Below are 16,539 nucleotides of genomic sequence, written 5' to 3' on the forward strand. Positions count from 1 at the left end.
GTCATTAGTCCTTACAAGGTGCTCCTTACTCCAAAGCCTGTATTTTTTCTGCTGACCTCTCTGAGCCTCAGTCTCCTCTTCTGTAAAGTAACAGGCTTGGATCTCTTGTGATGCGTTCTGGTCACCTGGCACAGATCTGCTAGTCCCTTCATGCCAATGACCCAGGCCTGTTTACCAGGAGAAGCAGACATCGTGACCTTTCCCGTCCAGCCTTACAGCCTAGTTTATCCGTCCAGGACAGGAGTTCTTAGAGGAGTCCTCTCCGGTAAACAATAAACAAGTGCTGTTCCGTCTGCCGCGCGGTGCCCCCGCACCTGCCTGGCCACGTCACACCAGCAATCGGGACGCAGGCATCGGCTCAAGTTCTGTGGAGCGAGAGATTCCGTGGCCTGGGCTGACCTGGGCTTGTAGGCCTGGAGCTGCCTGCGGCCCCCGCCGGGGAAGCCAGGAGCTGGGGCTCGTTTGTCGGGCGTGTTTCTGTTTCTGTGGCACTGGGCCTGCTGCCTCTGGACTGTGGAGATCCAGTGACTGGCGCAGGGTGAGAGCCACGGCTGGGGGGACCCAGGCGTGTTTCTGTTTCTGTGGCACTGGACGTGCTGCCCCTGGACTGTGGAGACCCAGTGACTGGCGCAGGGTGAGAGCCAGGGTTGGGACCAGTGTGCGAGAACGAAGCCCCAGAGGAAAGTGTGTTCTGGTGGTTCTGGCCCTGCGGTCTCGGTGCAGTGCAGCCCTCCTATGGCTCTGCTGGGGGCAGCTCTGGGGTCCCTGTGTGTGTAAAAACCCTGGGTCTCAAGAATAGCTTCTATTTTGTTTCTTCCTTTATTTTATTTTATTTTTTTTGAGACGGAGTCTTGCTCTGTCATGCAGGCTGGAGTGCAGTGGCGCAATCTTGGCTCACTGCAGCCTCTACCGGCATCCCAGGTTTAAGTGGTTCTCCTGCCTTAACCTCCCAAGTAGCTGAGATTACAGGCTCCCGCCATCACGCCTGGCTAGCTTTTGTATTTTTATTAGAGATGGGGTTTCGCCATGTTGGCCAGGCTGGTCTCGAATTCCTGATCCCAAGTGATCCGGTCATCTGCCTCCCACAGTGCTGGGATTACAGGCGTGAGCCAGCGTGCCCAGACTGCTTTGTTTCTTTTCTCTCAAAGTTAAATTGTCCCCAGCTTCTCTTCTCAAACCTCAGTTTTACCCCCTCTTTGCTTCCCATGCACAAGTAGAGAGAATATGAGGTTGTCATTTCAATGGCCATCATGACCAGAAAATTTTGAGATTGCATGTCTCGGTCTTGCTCCGTCCCCTCTCTCCTTTCCCTCCTTTCCATCATGGCACTTTGGTGGGCACTTTCAGGTACACAGAGTGTTGGCATAACAGTAAATATCCTGAGGCAGGGAGCACTTGGATGTGCCTGGCATGGATTGCAGTGTTTGCAGGTGGGAACTCATCTGAGTGTGGGGACCACAGTGCTGTCGTCATCCCCGTTTGACAGATGGCACAGCTGGGGCACCGCAGGTGCTAAGTAGCCTGGATCTCTCGCCGACCAGCTCGAGGGCTGCAACAGGAACCTGCCGTCTGGCTTGAGGGCCTCGGCTCTTATCCCGGAACAGTGTTGTTCTTATTTCTCCAGATCAACAAAGTCACTGTAGAGAAAGAAAAAACAAAACAAAATCCAAACCAAGTAAGCTAAAAAAAAGCTTAGCATGGGAACCCAGTTCTGCATTTGGTAGTGTTCATAAAAGAGGCTACCCAAATGGCCAATAAGCATAGAAAGCCATTCAACCTCCCTAATTATTCAAGAGATGCAAATTAAAGCCACAGTGAGATACTACTCTACACCTGTTTTAGTTAGAGTGGCTAACACGAAAAAGACCACATGTTGGTGAGACTGTGACTCACAGGAACTCTCCTATCGGAGTAGAAATCCATACAATCATCTTGGTGGCATTGACCAGAGCCGAGCATCTGCACACAGAAGGATCCAGGAAGCCCCCGCCTTGGCATAGACGCATGCACTCACGGTGCACAGAAGAATGTTCAGTGCGGCGCCCCAAAGGGGGAGAGCCCCAAAGCAGAAAGAATGCAGTGTTCCATCAATGTGGAGAAATAAAGTGTGGTGTTCGTGCAGTGGAATACTACAGAAGGATGAAGAAGAACCAGCGATTGCAGGAAGGGACACAGTGGAAGAATCTTATGGGAAAAGTGCTGAGGGAAGGAAACCAGGCCAAGTAGAACTGATAGAAAGTTCAAGACCCTGCAGATCGTCTGTGTCCGATGTCAAGACACGGGCTCCCTTGAGGTGGTGATGGGAGGGGCACGGGGGCTTCTGTAGTGACCTGGTTGATGGCTGGGGTCGCGTAGGTATGCTTCCCTGTGAGGATTGTCGAGCTGTGCATTTTGAACGTATTCTAGACTTCTCATTTACCTATTTAATTATGTAAAAGATGGGGTCTCCCTCTGTTGCCCAGGCTGGAGTACAGTGGGGCCATCCCCGCTCACTGCAACCTCGAATCCTGGGCTCAAGTGATCCACCCACCTCAGCCTCCCAAGTAGCTGGAACCATAGGTGTGTACCATCATGCCTGGCTAATTTTTAAGTTCTTTGTTGTCCAGGCTGATCTTGAACTCCCGGACTCATGCAATCCTCCTGCCTTGGGCACCCAAAGCACTAGGATTATAGATTTGCACCACCACGCCCGGCCTCCATGTTATATTTCAATAATATGTTTATTTGAAAAGTGACTTGGGTGCCAGGAAACCTGGGCCCTGCCTAGTCCTGGCTGCTCCTAACTTGTGAGTGACTCAAGCTGTCTGCGGTTCCACTTTCTGGAAGACTGATGGCTTGGACTAGATCGTGGTTTTCAGATCTGTCCTAGCCACAGAACCCTGTCTTCAAACAAGCCCTTACCTGCAATCTGAGCATAAAATGCTACCTGGTGGGACTCACGAGTGAGTTCCGGACAGGAGAGGAGACGGCTGTCGCTGGGCTCCAGGATACAGGCGGCAGCGCCTGGCTTCCCGCTGCTGCCCGCTGTGGGAGACGAGCTGCTTGCACTGGGGCCTGATTTCCCAGGCCAGCCTCTCGGATCCCGTGGCTTCCGGTTCTCCTGGTCATGCAGTGTCCTGGTTCAGCACTGAGTTGTTCCCTAATGGTTTCTGCGTGACGGATTCCTTAGCTCTGCAGTGAACTCTAATGGGGTAGGCTTGACTGGCTTCTGTGGTTTTCCTCGTAGTGGTCAGGATGAAAATTCACAGCCTGCCTGCTGACTGAAATGGGCGTTCCTGTCTTAGAATGCTCAGCAGATTGCTTTTCTCTTACACATAGAGGAGGTCAATAAAATGGAGTTTGGGCGATGTTTCTTTTCTTTCCTCCCTCCCTCCCTCCCTTCCTTTCTTTTTTTTGAGATGGAGTGTCGCTCTTGTTGCCCAGGCTGGAGTGCAATGGCGCGATCTCGGCTCGCTGCAACCTCTGCCTCCCGGGTTCAAGCGATTCTCCTGCCTCAGCCTCCCTAGTAGCTGGGATTACAGACACCTACCACCACCCCCAGCTAATTTTATTTTGTATTTAGTAGAGACTGGGTTTCACCATGTTAGGCTGATCTCGAACTCCTGACCTCAGGTGATCCACCCGCCTTGGCCTCCCAAAGTTCTGGGATTACAGGCGTGCGCCACTGTGCCTGGCCAGGACATTTCTGATGCAGGGATAAGGTGGGGAACTTGGGAAATGGTGTACACCACTGACGGCCTGGGGTACATGGGTTGGACACATTGGGAGTGGATACCTGAGGTGGGCATGTGGGGTGGACATGTGAGGTGCACGTGTAGGGGGTAGACACCTGAGGTGGGCACATGGGTGTGAGTGGTCACCTGAGGTGCACGGGTGAGGGTGGATATTGTGAGGGTGCCTGTCAAGAGGGTGGGTGCTGGTTCAGGGCTGGCATGAAGACCCTGGTTATAGGGGAGCCAAGGCACCCAAGGAAGCCCTCGGGCTGCAGGTGTTGGTTTGGCCCCAGTCTTGGTGGTGACAGGACCTTTGGGAATCCGAAGCCCAGTGACCCCGGGCTGTGGGGAGCTGGCAGGCTTTATCTGCCCAGCTTCTCTGCCCCAGTTTTGGGCCTGTCTGTGACACTGGGCACATACTGATGTGTGTAGCTTCATTCATTCCTCCTCCACTCATCCACCTGACCACTGTGTGGGACGCCCCTACCGTGGGCCAGGCTGGTTCCAGGGTCCATCAGTGACAGAAACAAAAGTGCCCTGTCCTCTTGGGGAGACACAACCAGAAACAAGAGAACAGCAAAGGAGGCGTAGGACGTGCGGCTGATATGGGCTTAGGGGAAACGCAGGCAGGAGAGGAGGCTGCAAGCTCGGGCATGAGCTTCGAGGCGTGACGGCTGGGCTCAGAGGGGACTCGGGTCAGGGTCACCACAGGGAGGTGAAGCCACTGACCCAGAGCTGCTGGAGAGCTTCCGGGGGTGGACAGAGTCCGCCCCACTGGTCCCTTCTGCCCTCCCTCGGTGCGTGCTGTGGGCCGTGGAGATGACGGGAGCAGCCGGGCGTTATTTTCCCCGGGGCCAGCATGGGCATCTCGGCCTCGAGTTGATCTGAAAGGATTTACTGCTGTCAGAGCCATCCCATCATGTGCAGCACGGACTGGGGGGGGGATTTGAAGACAGAGGGCCTGGGGTGTGTCCAGCCCTGCCTGCCCCTCGGCCCCAGTGGGCACAGGCCCTTCTGCTTCTGGAGAGTGGCCTGGCTGAGCCGGGACAGAGCGCACTGGTCTCTACCTTGGAGGCCTGACTCCCTTGGGAAGTGGCCCTGTCCCAGTTCCCATCTCACTACCAGCCTCCCCAGCACAGGGTCCTCTGCAGGTGATCTCATCTCTGGGGCGGCTTTCTTATCTCTGGAAGAGCAGTACTATCTCCCTGGTGGAGTCGTTCTAAAAATGAAAGGCAATGTGTTCCAAGTGCCCAACACGCGCCTGCTGTATTCAATAAAAGGGAGCTGGTATTCATTTAACAGCTGAGAAGAAAAATAGTGAATGCTTCTTGAGCTCTGTTTATCTGCCTTGTTTTACTGGAGGAGAAAGTGGGGCACAGAGAAATTCAGTTAATGGTCCGAGGTCACACAGCGTGTGAGTCGGGAAGGAAGGGGCAGCTGGAATTTGAACCTGGCAGTGTGGCTTCCCTCTGGGGGAGAGCAGCGGATGAAGGTGAAGGCAGCAAGAGCCCGAACTCGTCTGCGCTGCCCTGCTTTTGAGCCATACAAATCCAAATAAAGGATTCATCCAAATCCTTTGTTTTCTCTCGAAGTTTTTAAATCATTAATCAGTTAACAGCTTGTTCCCTTCTGTGCTGGACAGCCCCCAGCTGCAAGGGCAGGAATAGAGCACGGGGAAGGCTGTAAAATAGATCACTCAGGCAGTTCCCCAGCGAGCCCCCCCGGGAATGAACAGAAGGGTTTCTCTCCTGTGGGGGGATGTTGCCGTCCACGGGGGTCGTCAAAGGGCAGGTGTGGAGGCCCAGGAAGACTGCAGGCAAGAGGGGAGAAGAGGAGGAACCCGTCTCCCCTCAACTGGATCATCATAGGCTGTGTTGCACTGGTGAACCAAGGTGCCAAGGCTGTGGCAGCTCAGATGGGAAGGGGACCCTGTTTTCTGAGTATGCAGATGCCAGGATTATAGGACATTCCGCCAGGCACAGAAACCATGAGAGCCCACGCTCCCCAAAGGCTGCTGGCTCCAAAATGGGGAGGGAGTGGTTGTTCCCAGGGGATAAGTGGTAAGCTGACCGTTGAGCCCCAGAGTGACACCCAAGCATGTAACTAACTCGAGACCAGGAGCATCCACTGACAAACGCCCAGTGAGGTCAATCCTGGTGATAGGATCCAGGTGGTAGTCGGGTCCTGAGTTGAGTTGCTGGACTTGCAGCATTCAGCCATTCAGAGTAACCAGTTTTAAAAATGTCTGTAGGCCAGGCTCGGTGGCTCCCGCCTGTAATCCCAACACTTTAGGAGGCCAAGGCAGGAGGATTGCTTGAGTTTGTGAGCAGCTGGGCAACATAGTGAGACCCTGTCTCTAAAAGAAAAAAAAAATGCTGTTATTGGCATTATTTTGGATGGATGGACGGACGGACGGACGGACGGACGGACGGACGGGATGGGATGGATGATTGCTTTCCAAGACAGCATGAACCTCAGGTTCCAGAGTCAGGCTTAAAGCAATCAGATTGAGGGGGACAATGTAATATTTTTTCCTAACATTAACAACAGGCTCATTGTACAAAGGACAGGAAAATACAAAGAAAGATGCCGAGACCAGCTCGGTCAGGGAGACCCTAATCCAGCAGTGCTAGAGGAATTAAAGACACACACACAGAAATATAGAGGTGTGAAGTGGGAAATCAGGGGTCTCAGCCTTCAGAGCTGAGAGCCCCGAACAGAGATTTACCCACATATTTATTAACAGCAAACCAGTCATTACCGTTAACTAATACATCTTTAAAAGATAAGTTTGGAAGTGAAACAGAGACTAGAACAGATATTTGTCACACCCATGTTCTATTTTGTTTCCATTTGTAATTATTTATTTTTTAGAGACACAGTCTGGCTCTATCACTCAGGCTGGAGTACAGTGGTGCAATCATAGTACACTGTAACCTCAAACTCCTGGGCTCAAGTGATCCTCCCACCACAGCCTCCCAAGCAGCCAGGACTACAGGTGTGTGCCATCACGCCTGACTAATATTTCAAGAAAATGTATTGTAGAGAGAAAGTCTTGCTATGTTGGCCATGCTGATCTCAAACTCCTGGCCTCAAGTGATCCTCTAGTCTCAGCCTCAGTAGCTGGGATTATAGTCATGAGCCTCTGCACCCAGCCCACACCCGTGTTTACATCAGCATTATTCACAGTAACAAAGAGGTGGGAGCAACCCAAGTTCCATGGAGGGATGAACAGATAAGCAAAATGTGGCTCATCCACACGGTGGAATATTATGCAGCCTTAAACAAGAAGGAAATGCTGACATGTGCTACAACATAGATCAGCCCTGAAGACAATGTTCTGTGTGAGATAAGCTAGACATAAACAGACAAAATACTGGCCGGGTGCAGTGGCTCACGCCTGTAATCCCAACACTTTGGGAGGCCGAGGTGGGAGGATCAGTTCCGCCCAGGAGTTCAAGACCAGCCTGGGAAACAGCGAGACCTCACTGCAGGATGTGGTGGAACACAATTGTGGGCCTAGTTACTCAGGAGGCCAGGGTGGGAGGATCGCTTGAGCCTGGGTGCTCAAGGCTGCAGTGAGCCGAGATCGTGCCACTCACTGCACTCCAGCCTGGGTGACAGAGTGAGACCCAGTCTCAAAAGAAAAAAAAAAAAAAAAAAGACAAATACTGCGTGATTCCACTCTTTTGAGGTCTCTAGAAGAATCATATTTATAGAGACAGAAAGTAAGATGGAGGTGGCCAGGGGCTGGGGAGGGAGAATGGGGAGCTGGTGGTTACATGGGGACACCGTTTCCATTGGAGAAGATGGAAAAATTCTGGAGCTGGATGGTGGCGATGGCTGCATAACACTGTGATTGTGCTTTCTGCCCTGAACTGTGTGGCTAAAGATGGGGAAAATGGACAATTTTATGTATGTTTTGCTACAAGAAAACAAAAAGCAAAGGATGAGTTGGAGCTGAGGTTCCTGGTTTCCGGCCTCCTCAGTCTTGGCGGATTCTTCCTGCCTGTCTCCCCAAGTTTTCTCTCTAATCCCTCACCCGGCTTTTCTGGGCAAAGGCCAGCCTGCTTCTCACCACCCCCCTTCTCTCTTGTGTCTGCATCCCCCCAACATTCACACACATACACACACGCACTCAAACACGCACACGCACACACACCCCCCTTGAGGTCTAGATTGGGGGTCTGAGCGCCCAGGCTCAAGTGATCCTCCCACCCTGGCCTCCTGAGTAACTAGGTCCACAATTGTGTCCCACCGCACCCTGCAGCGAGGTCGTGCTATGTTTCCCAGACTGGTCTTGAACTTCTGGGCTGAACTGATCCGCCCGCCTTGGCCTCCCAAAGTGCTGGGATTACAGTCTCAGGCCCCGTTCTCCTTAGGCTTGTGCCACACCAGGCTGAGAATCAGAGACTGGGTGTGGGGCCAGGGGGAGCTGGAGGAGGGGGCAGGACCGATGCTTCCCTGTCTTAGCTGGGCGACATCCAAATGCAGTGAAGTTCACCATCCAGTCCAGTGTCAGGGCCAGGACAGGAGGGCAGACGGCCGAGCCTCCGCCAGACAGGGCAGTGCCCTTCCCAGCCCCCCAGGGTCCTCACTTGCTTCACAGAGGGTCAGCTGGAAGGACCGTGGGGCCCCGCAGATCCACCTGTCGCCACAGGTTCAGAACACGGATGGGGCGGTGCCCAGCAGGGTCTCTGGCTCCAGGACACAGTGCACAGCCACACCCCGCACACGCCCCAGCCCCATCCCTAGGAGACTTGGTCCTTTTGTGTCATACCTCTGCTCTCCCTGGAGTTTCAGGGGATTTTCTCTGGAAACTACCTAGTAGTTTAGCGTTTTAAGAATTTATCCAATCTTCTTTTAGAAGATCCACCCAGTTCTTCATTCTCAAAAACAAAACACAAAGACCTTTAACAGCTGCCAAATGGCTCATCATAAGCCACACAGGAGAAAAGGCCGCAGGCCCAGCACGATGCCAACTTTGGGGCTGGCTTATTCTAGAATCTAGACTATTTTATTTTTACTCACAAATTATCTCTAAAACACCTCCAGCTCCACTAGGATTCTGTTTACTAATCGCTTTCTGTGCACCTGTCTCTCATTTCCTCCACAAGGAAAAGAATACTTGTAGTCAGGTGCCCCAACCCCAGCCTGAGGCTGGGCATGTAGCTGGCACCATGGTAGATGGTGGCGAAAACTGGAATCTGGCCTGGCGTGGTGGCTCATGCCTGTAATCCCAGCACTTTGGGAGGCTGAGGCGGGTGAATCACCTGAGGTCAGGAGTTCCAGACCAGCCTGGCCATATGAGGTCAGGAGTTCGAGAACAGCCTGGTCAAAAAAAAAAAACAAAAAAAACACAACTCTCTCTCTCTCTCTCTCTCTCTCTCTCTATATATATATATATATGCATATATAATATATAAATAATTATATGTATATATAGTTTCAAAAGCCAGAATCTTTACATGATAGGCATGAACATCACTGGAGAAGCTTTTTGTTTTTTATTTTATTTTCCTTTTGAGACCGAATCTCGCTCTGTCACCCAGACTGGAGTGCAGTGGCGCCATCTCGGCTCACTGCAACCTCCACCTTCTGGGTTCAAGTAATCCTTGTGCCTCAGCCTCCAGAGTAGCTGGGATTACAGGCACCCACCACCAAGCCCGGTTAATTTTTGTATTTTTAGTAGAGATGGGGTTTCACCATGTTGGCCAGCCTGGTCTCGAACTCCTGATCTCAGGTGATCTGCCTGCCTCAGCCCAGCAAAGCTAGGATTACAGGTGTGAGCTACTGCATCCAGCCTGGAGAAGCTTTTCAAACATTGCACCACCAAAAGCCCCATCCTGGCAATTCTCATTTAATCAGTCTGGGATGGGGTTGACACAATGGGTAGTTTTAAAATTCCTTGGTGATTCTTTTTTTTTGTTTTTTATTTTTTGAGATGAGTCTCGCTCTTGTCACCCAGGCTGGAGTGCAATGGCACGATCTTGGCCCACTGCAACCTCCACCTCCCAGGTTCAAGCGATTCTCCTGCCTCAGCCTCCTGAGTAACTGGGATTACAGGCTCCCACCACTATGCCTGGCTAATTTTTGTATTTTTAGTAGAGATGGGGGTTTCACCACATTGGCCAGGCTGGTTTTGAACTTCTGACCTCAGGTGATCCATCTGCCTCGGCCACCCAAAGTGCTGGAATTACAGGTGTGAGCCACCATGCCTGGCCTTTTTTTTTTTTTTTTTTTTAAGAGAGAGTGTCTAGCTATGTTGCCCAGGCTGGTCCCAAACTCCTGGGCTCAAGTGATCCTCCCATCTCGGCGTCCCGAAGTTTTGGGGTTATAGGGGTGAGGCAGTCTACCGGCCTCCCTCGTGGCTCTTATGTGCCACGGGTATTGGGAACCCCTGATCTCCATCATGGTCAGACTTAGCCAGCAGCTTCCCATGTTCACTCTTTTTCTCTCCCCAGATTATTTAGCAAATTAGCCTGGATCTCAATTTATTGAAACCTGACAAAAAAAAAAAAAAACAAAAAAAAACCCTGATTAAATCACCAGGAGACCCAGTTATTTCCATGAGGACACTAGAGGAAGAAGCACTCGGGTGACCACGACATGCCGCACGAGGGCCTCTGTGGCCTTGAGACACATCGCTCTCTGCCCACAAGGACTCTCAGTTCTTTCCCTGCTCCTCTCCTTTGATCCCTCTGCTGGGGGCGGATTACAGAAAGAACTGCTGGCTCCCTGTAATCTCTTTACAAGGCCCCTTGAGGTGGGCTGTTCTGAGCTGGTTCCGCTCATCCGCTTACTCACAATGGCAGGAGGGTTAGCCACTAAGCTGTTTATCAGTCATTGATAACTTCACATAAGTGAGGGTCACATTCTTTTCTGAAAACACGTTTTGACAAGGATAGAGAGAGCACGCCATGGAAACAGTCCACCGCCGGGGCAAGGAGACGGCAGAGGGACGCCAGGGTCTCCCATCGGCTCACCTCTGGTCTCGCCCCTTTTCCACCAGGTGCTGCTGGATCTGTGGTCCAGCCAGGGGCTCAGCCAGGTCACTACCTGGCACTCAGGCCGTCACCCAGTTATACCAGATCAGTACTTCCTTCCCTCCTCCAATTTTTTTTTTTTTTTGAGATGGAGTTTCGCTTTTGTCACCCAGGCTGGAATACAATGGTGCGATCTTGGCTCACTGCAACCTCTGCCTCCCAGGTTCAAGCGATTTTCCTGCCTCAGCCTCCTGAGTAGCTGGGATTACAGGTGTGTGCCACCATGCCTGGCTAATTTTTGTATTTTTAGTAGAGACGGGGTTTCGCCATGTTGGCCAGGCTGGTCTCGAACTCCTGACCTCAGGTGATCCACCTGCCTCAGCCTCCCAAAGTGCTGGGATTATAGGCATGAGCCACTGCGCCTGGCCCCCCTCCTCCAGTTTTAAGAACTCGAGCCCATCTCCCAGTGGTATAAAGTGTTGCTGATAGGGAAGAGCAGGAACCTTGGTGGCCCCAGTAGAACTGCTGGTGACCCTGGCTGCCAGAGATACAGCAAGGGCAGAATAGGAAGGTGTTTGGTGGTGGTTTCGGTGGTATATGATAGAGAAATGATTATAAATAAAACTATTTTGTTTTTTATTTTATTATTAATATTCTAATTAGAAAGTTAGAATTTTAATGATATTCATAATATACTTCACAGTTAGGGATGCTTTTGGCTGTAAGGTACTGGATCCTGGACCAGCAGTGGCTTAACCCCGTGGAACTAATCACATGACCACATCATGTCGCACCCTCAGCAAAGAGGGTAGATGGGCCCAGTGACACCTCATTCCTGTGGATGGAATGGAAGATAACTTTTTCTGAAATTGGGGGTCTCCGTCTCCCTCCATTAGCCAATCAAGGTTCATTCAGCTGAGCAGTGTGGAGTGGTCGCAGGTATACCAGTGAACAGTGCCCCCACATAAAGTGAAATTCAGCTTCACCTTTCTTTTGTTATTACTACATGCTATTTAGTTATCAAGGGAAACTGAATTTTTCACAGATCATTTCAAGAATGGCATTGTATATGTGGATTGGAGATTAAATGTATAAACATCATGGTCTTGTCTGGTTGCAAAGTCTAGTATCTTTTCTCACTCTTAAAATTTTTTTCATTTTTTTGTAGACATGGGGTCTTGCTATGCTGCCCAGGCTGGTCTCAAACTCCTGGCCTCAAGCCATCCTCCCTCCTCAGCCTCCCAAAATGCTGTGATTACAGGCGTGAGCGACTGCACCTAGCCTTTTTTCATTCTTTTTATAATAAAAGGCTGTCTTTTAGAAGGTGCTTGTTGAAAAAGCATGTTATAGGAAGAAGATATTGTGGCTGAGACTGCTGGCATCCCCCAATACCCCTTCTCCCTGCTTCCTCAGTAGCAGAATCCCAGGCAGCTGCCCAGCTGAGAGGCTGTGTTGCCTCCCTGCATTTGCAGGGAGGTGTGCCGCCAGGACTGAAGCTGGCCAGGGAGACCAGTGTGGAAGTACGGTATGGACTTCTGAAAAGTTGTCTCAAAAGTGAAAAGGCGGCCAGGCGCAGCGGCTCATACCTGCAATCCCAGCACTTTGGGAGGCCAAGGCGGGCCGATCACTGAAGGTCGGGAGTTTGAGACCAGCCTGGCCAACATGGTGAAACCCTGTTTCTACTTAAAAAAAAAAAAAAAAAGGCTGGGCATGGTGACAGGTGCCTGTAATCCCAGCTACTTGGTTGGGAGAATGAGGCAGGTAAATTGCTTGAACTCAGGAGGTGGGGGTTGCGCTGAGTTGAGATTGCACCACTGCGCTCCAGCCTGAGCCACAGAGTGATACTTTGTCTCAAAAAAAAAAAAAAAAAGAAAAGAAAAGAAAAGAAAAAGTGAAAAGGCCAAGTGCCTTTTTGTCCTCTGTCACTTCCTCTTACTGCCAGTAGTAGTTTGGTATTTAAATAGTGTAAAGGTGCAGTGTGGTGTACATTACGCTGTCTCGTGTACAGTAAGTGATGAGATGGGAGAAGTTTAGGCAACTACTCTAGGCTGCGTCTCTACAAATTACTCATTGCACGTTTGGCAGGTCGTTCGTTGTCAGCAAAAGGAAAGTCAAATGTATTTGTCGTTATCTTTCAGCATTGGTGTTTGAAATATTAGTGATGTCTTGATTCATTGTTTATTCAAAATAAGAATTTTTAGCTGCCATAATCTAAGATGGGTTTAAAAAAGGTAAGAATTTTGCTCGGAAATATGCACCTTCCAAAACTGAGGATCATCCTTTCGAGGTGAATGTGCAGAATTATGACCATTTATACTTCTCATGAACTTTAACGTTTTTGAGTTTTAGCTGTTTTGAAATAATTCCAGACTTACAGAAAAGTTGCAAAACTAGTGCAAAGTGTTCCCATAGCACTCTCCCAGATTCTGCAAGTGTTACCATTTGACTCTATCATTCTTTCCCTCTCCATTTCTTTCTATCTATCTATCTATCTATCTATCTATCTATCTATCTATCATCTAGCTATCCATCCATTTACCTACCTACATATATATACACATATATATATCTGTCTCATAAAGAGGAAGAGAAAATATATTTATATGGATGTGTGTGTGTATGTGTCTGAAGACAGAGAGAAATACATGTCACGCCTGCCCCCCCATTTTTTTTCTGAACCATTTGAGAGTTAGATGCAGACATGATGCCCCTTTGCCCCTAAATACTTCAGGGTTATTTCCTCAAAACAAGCGCAGTATCATGATTGAAATCAGGATATCAACGCTGATACAGTTCTGTTATTGAATATGCAAACTTCAAGTCTCACCAATTTTCCCATTACCGCTCTTTACCTTTAGCAAAATCAAGAACAACATTTTGAGTGATCTAAGGTTTCCTCCAGGTTCACAAGCTTGTCATCTAGTGTGTCCTCACTCTTTCCTGCCTCTCGTGGCCTTTGTATTTTTGAAAAGTGCAGGCACTGATTTTTTTAAAACATTTTTTTAAAAAAGTTTAAAACGTGATAAAAATGACACAAAATTTACCATCTTAATCATTTTTAAACGTACAGTTCAGTAGTGTTAGGTATATTCACGCCATTGTGCAATAGATCTCTAGAACCTTGTCATCTTATAAAGCTGAAACTCTGCACCCAGTAAACAACAATTCCTAATTTCCCCAACCCCCTGCCCCTGACATCCACCGTTCTGCTTTCTGTTTCTGTGAATCTGTTGTATTGACCTTGTGTAAGCAGAATCATACAGTGCTTTTCTTTCTGTATCTGGCCTGCTTCGCTTAGCAAAATGTCCTTAAGGTTGACCTCTGGTGTAGCTGTGATGGATTTCCTTCCTTTTTAAGGCTAATATTCAATTGTCTGTAAATTCCACATTTGACTCATCCATTCATCTGTCGATGGACACTTTGGTTGCTTTACCTCTTTGCTATTGTGAATGATGCTGCAATGGGCATAGGTGTGCACGTATCTCTTCAAGAGTCAGGTCACTTATTTTTTAGAATGTCCCGCAACTTGGGTCCATCTGTTTCTTCTTTCTAATTAGCTTTAAGTTCTGTGTGTTTGGCAGGGATGCCTGAGTGGTAGTGATGTGCCCGTCACAGACTGGTGATGGTGAGGTTAACTTTTTTTTTGGGGGGGAGACAGTCTCATTCTGTCACCCAGGCTGGAGTTCAGTGGCGCGATCTCTGCTCACTACAACCTCCACCTCCCAGGTTCAAGCGATTCTCCTGCCTCAGCCTCCCAAGTAGCTGGGACTATAGGCATGCACCACCAAGCCCGGCTAATTTTTGTATTTTTAGTAGCAATGGGGTTTCACCATGTTGGATAGGCTGGTCTCGAGTCTCGAACTCCTGACTTCAAGTGATCCGCCTGCCTCGGCCTCCCAGAGTGTTGGGATTCCAGGCGTGAGCCACCGCTCCTGGCCTGAGGGTAACTTTATCACTTGCTTAAAGATGGTGCCCATCAGTTTTCTCTACTATATGGTCACTATTTTGTCCCTTTGTGATCAGTAAGGATTTGGTGGGGAGATATTTTGAGTTTCTGCAAATATCTTTATTTTATTTTATTTTATTTTATTTTATTTTTTTGAGATGGAGTCTCGCTCTGTTGCCCAGGCGATCTCGGCTCACTGCAACCGCTACCTCCCAGGTTCAAGTGATTCTCCTGCCTCAGCCTCCCGAGTAGCTGGGATTACAGGCACCCACGACCACGCCCAGCTAATTTTTGTATTTTTAGTAGAGATGGAGTTTCACCATGTTGGCCAGGCTGGTCTTAAACTCCTGGCCTCAAATAATCCACCCGCCTCAGCCTCTCAAAGTGCTGGGATTACAGGCGTGAACCACCACGCCCAGCTGCAAATATCTTGTTTGTTATCAAGCTTCCACCTGCTTGGTGATTCTTGTGTGAAACAATTATTCCTGCAGTGATTACCCAGGGATGACCTACAGATGCCATCATTCCTTCTATACTTATTTGTTGACATTCTACACTAAGGAAAAGCTTTCCCATCTCCTGCACTCATTCCTTCACTCATTGTATCCACAGTTGAGTGAGTTTATGGGTTCCTGTGTTTCTCCAGGTTATAGTCTATTACTATCAGTATTTATTTTGTGTTCACATTGTACAAGATTTTGGGTGCAGTGGCTCATGCCTATAATCCAGCCCTTTGGGAGACTGAGGCAGGGGGGATTGCTTGAGGCTGGGAATTTGAGACCAACCTGGGCAACATAGTGAGACCCTGTCTCTACAAAAACAAACCAACCAACAAACAAGGAAAAACACAACAAAACAGATTGTACCAGATTTGGCCAGTGGTGAACCCTTTAGAATAGGCTCGTGTCTTTCTTGACACATCTACATCATCTTCCCATTAACTTCTATTTCAACATCAGGAGTTTTTGTGCTTCCTGTCTCTACTTATTTTGGAGATAGGGTCTTGCTCTGTCACCCAGGCTGTAGGGCAGTGGTGTGATCTTGGCTCAGTGCAACCTCCGCCTCCCCAGTTCAAGGAATTCTGGTGCCTTAGCCTCCTGAGTAGCTGGGATTATAGGCGCCCACCAACATGTCCAGCTAATTTTTGTAGTTTTTGTAGAGATAGAGTTTCGCCATATTGGCCAGGCTGGTCTCAAACTCCTGGGCTCAAGTGATCCTCCCACTTCTTCGGCCTCTCAAAGTGCTGGGATTACAAGAGTGAGCCACCACACCCAGCCAGCTTCCTGTCTTTCAACAGTGATCAATTATGGGTATACATGACATACTAAATAACAAAGATTAAATCTGTTTCAAGCTGTCAAGTGGCCGAACACTGAAGGCTGTCACAGGAAAATTATTTAAAGATACATTTGTTAAAAATACATTGATTGATTAAGAAATTAGAAATTGAAACAGAACTATTTCTACTTGGGATGTGAACCCCATATCACACTCTGCATCCCCACCAGCAGGGACTGCTCAAGATCCATTGCATACCAAGGGTCTTGATGAAGGAATGTCCCACCCAATCTAGGGCTCCTAGCCCCTGGACTATGCAAGTTGGTCAAATGTATGCCTAACTGTTACATCAGCAGTTTCACTTAATATAGCAGTTCTAGACTCAGAGACTTTTACACAGAGAAGAACCCCGAGATCATTCTGAACTTGAGGTGCAGAACAGTGTGTTGTGCAAAGTCACAGAGTTGCTGAGAGGCAGAGCTGGGATGGGGGCTCAGGCCCCGCCTAGATTCACAGGATCCTTATGTGCGGGACTAGTCAGAGGCGAGTCTGATTTGCGGCTGTTGGGAAAGTCCCTCTGGGATGGTTCTGACAGGTAGGCATCTGGCTGCTGCAT

The 16,539-nt window shown here is 49.3% G+C and overlaps 1 protein-coding gene and 1 long non-coding RNA gene across 7 annotated transcripts in view; one reads left to right on the top strand and one right to left on the bottom strand.

The window, feature by feature from the left end:
• The window catches only part of PFKFB3 (6-phosphofructo-2-kinase/fructose-2,6-biphosphatase 3), a 90,820-nt gene that overhangs the window by 33,342 nt on the left and 40,939 nt on the right, over window positions 1-16,539 (top strand). The window lies entirely within an intron of this gene.
• Window positions 806-3,203, bottom strand: LOC144331066 (uncharacterized). Its single transcript, XR_013397911.1, has 2 exons — window positions 2,902-3,203; window positions 806-1,637 (listed from the first exon to the last, which is right to left on the bottom strand). It is a non-coding gene; the product is annotated as an uncharacterized LOC144331066 (long non-coding RNA).

This window comes from Macaca mulatta, chromosome 9 (genome assembly GCF_049350105.2).
Source record: "Macaca mulatta isolate MMU2019108-1 chromosome 9, T2T-MMU8v2.0, whole genome shotgun sequence".
Taxonomy (NCBI): domain Eukaryota; kingdom Metazoa; phylum Chordata; class Mammalia; order Primates; family Cercopithecidae; genus Macaca; species Macaca mulatta.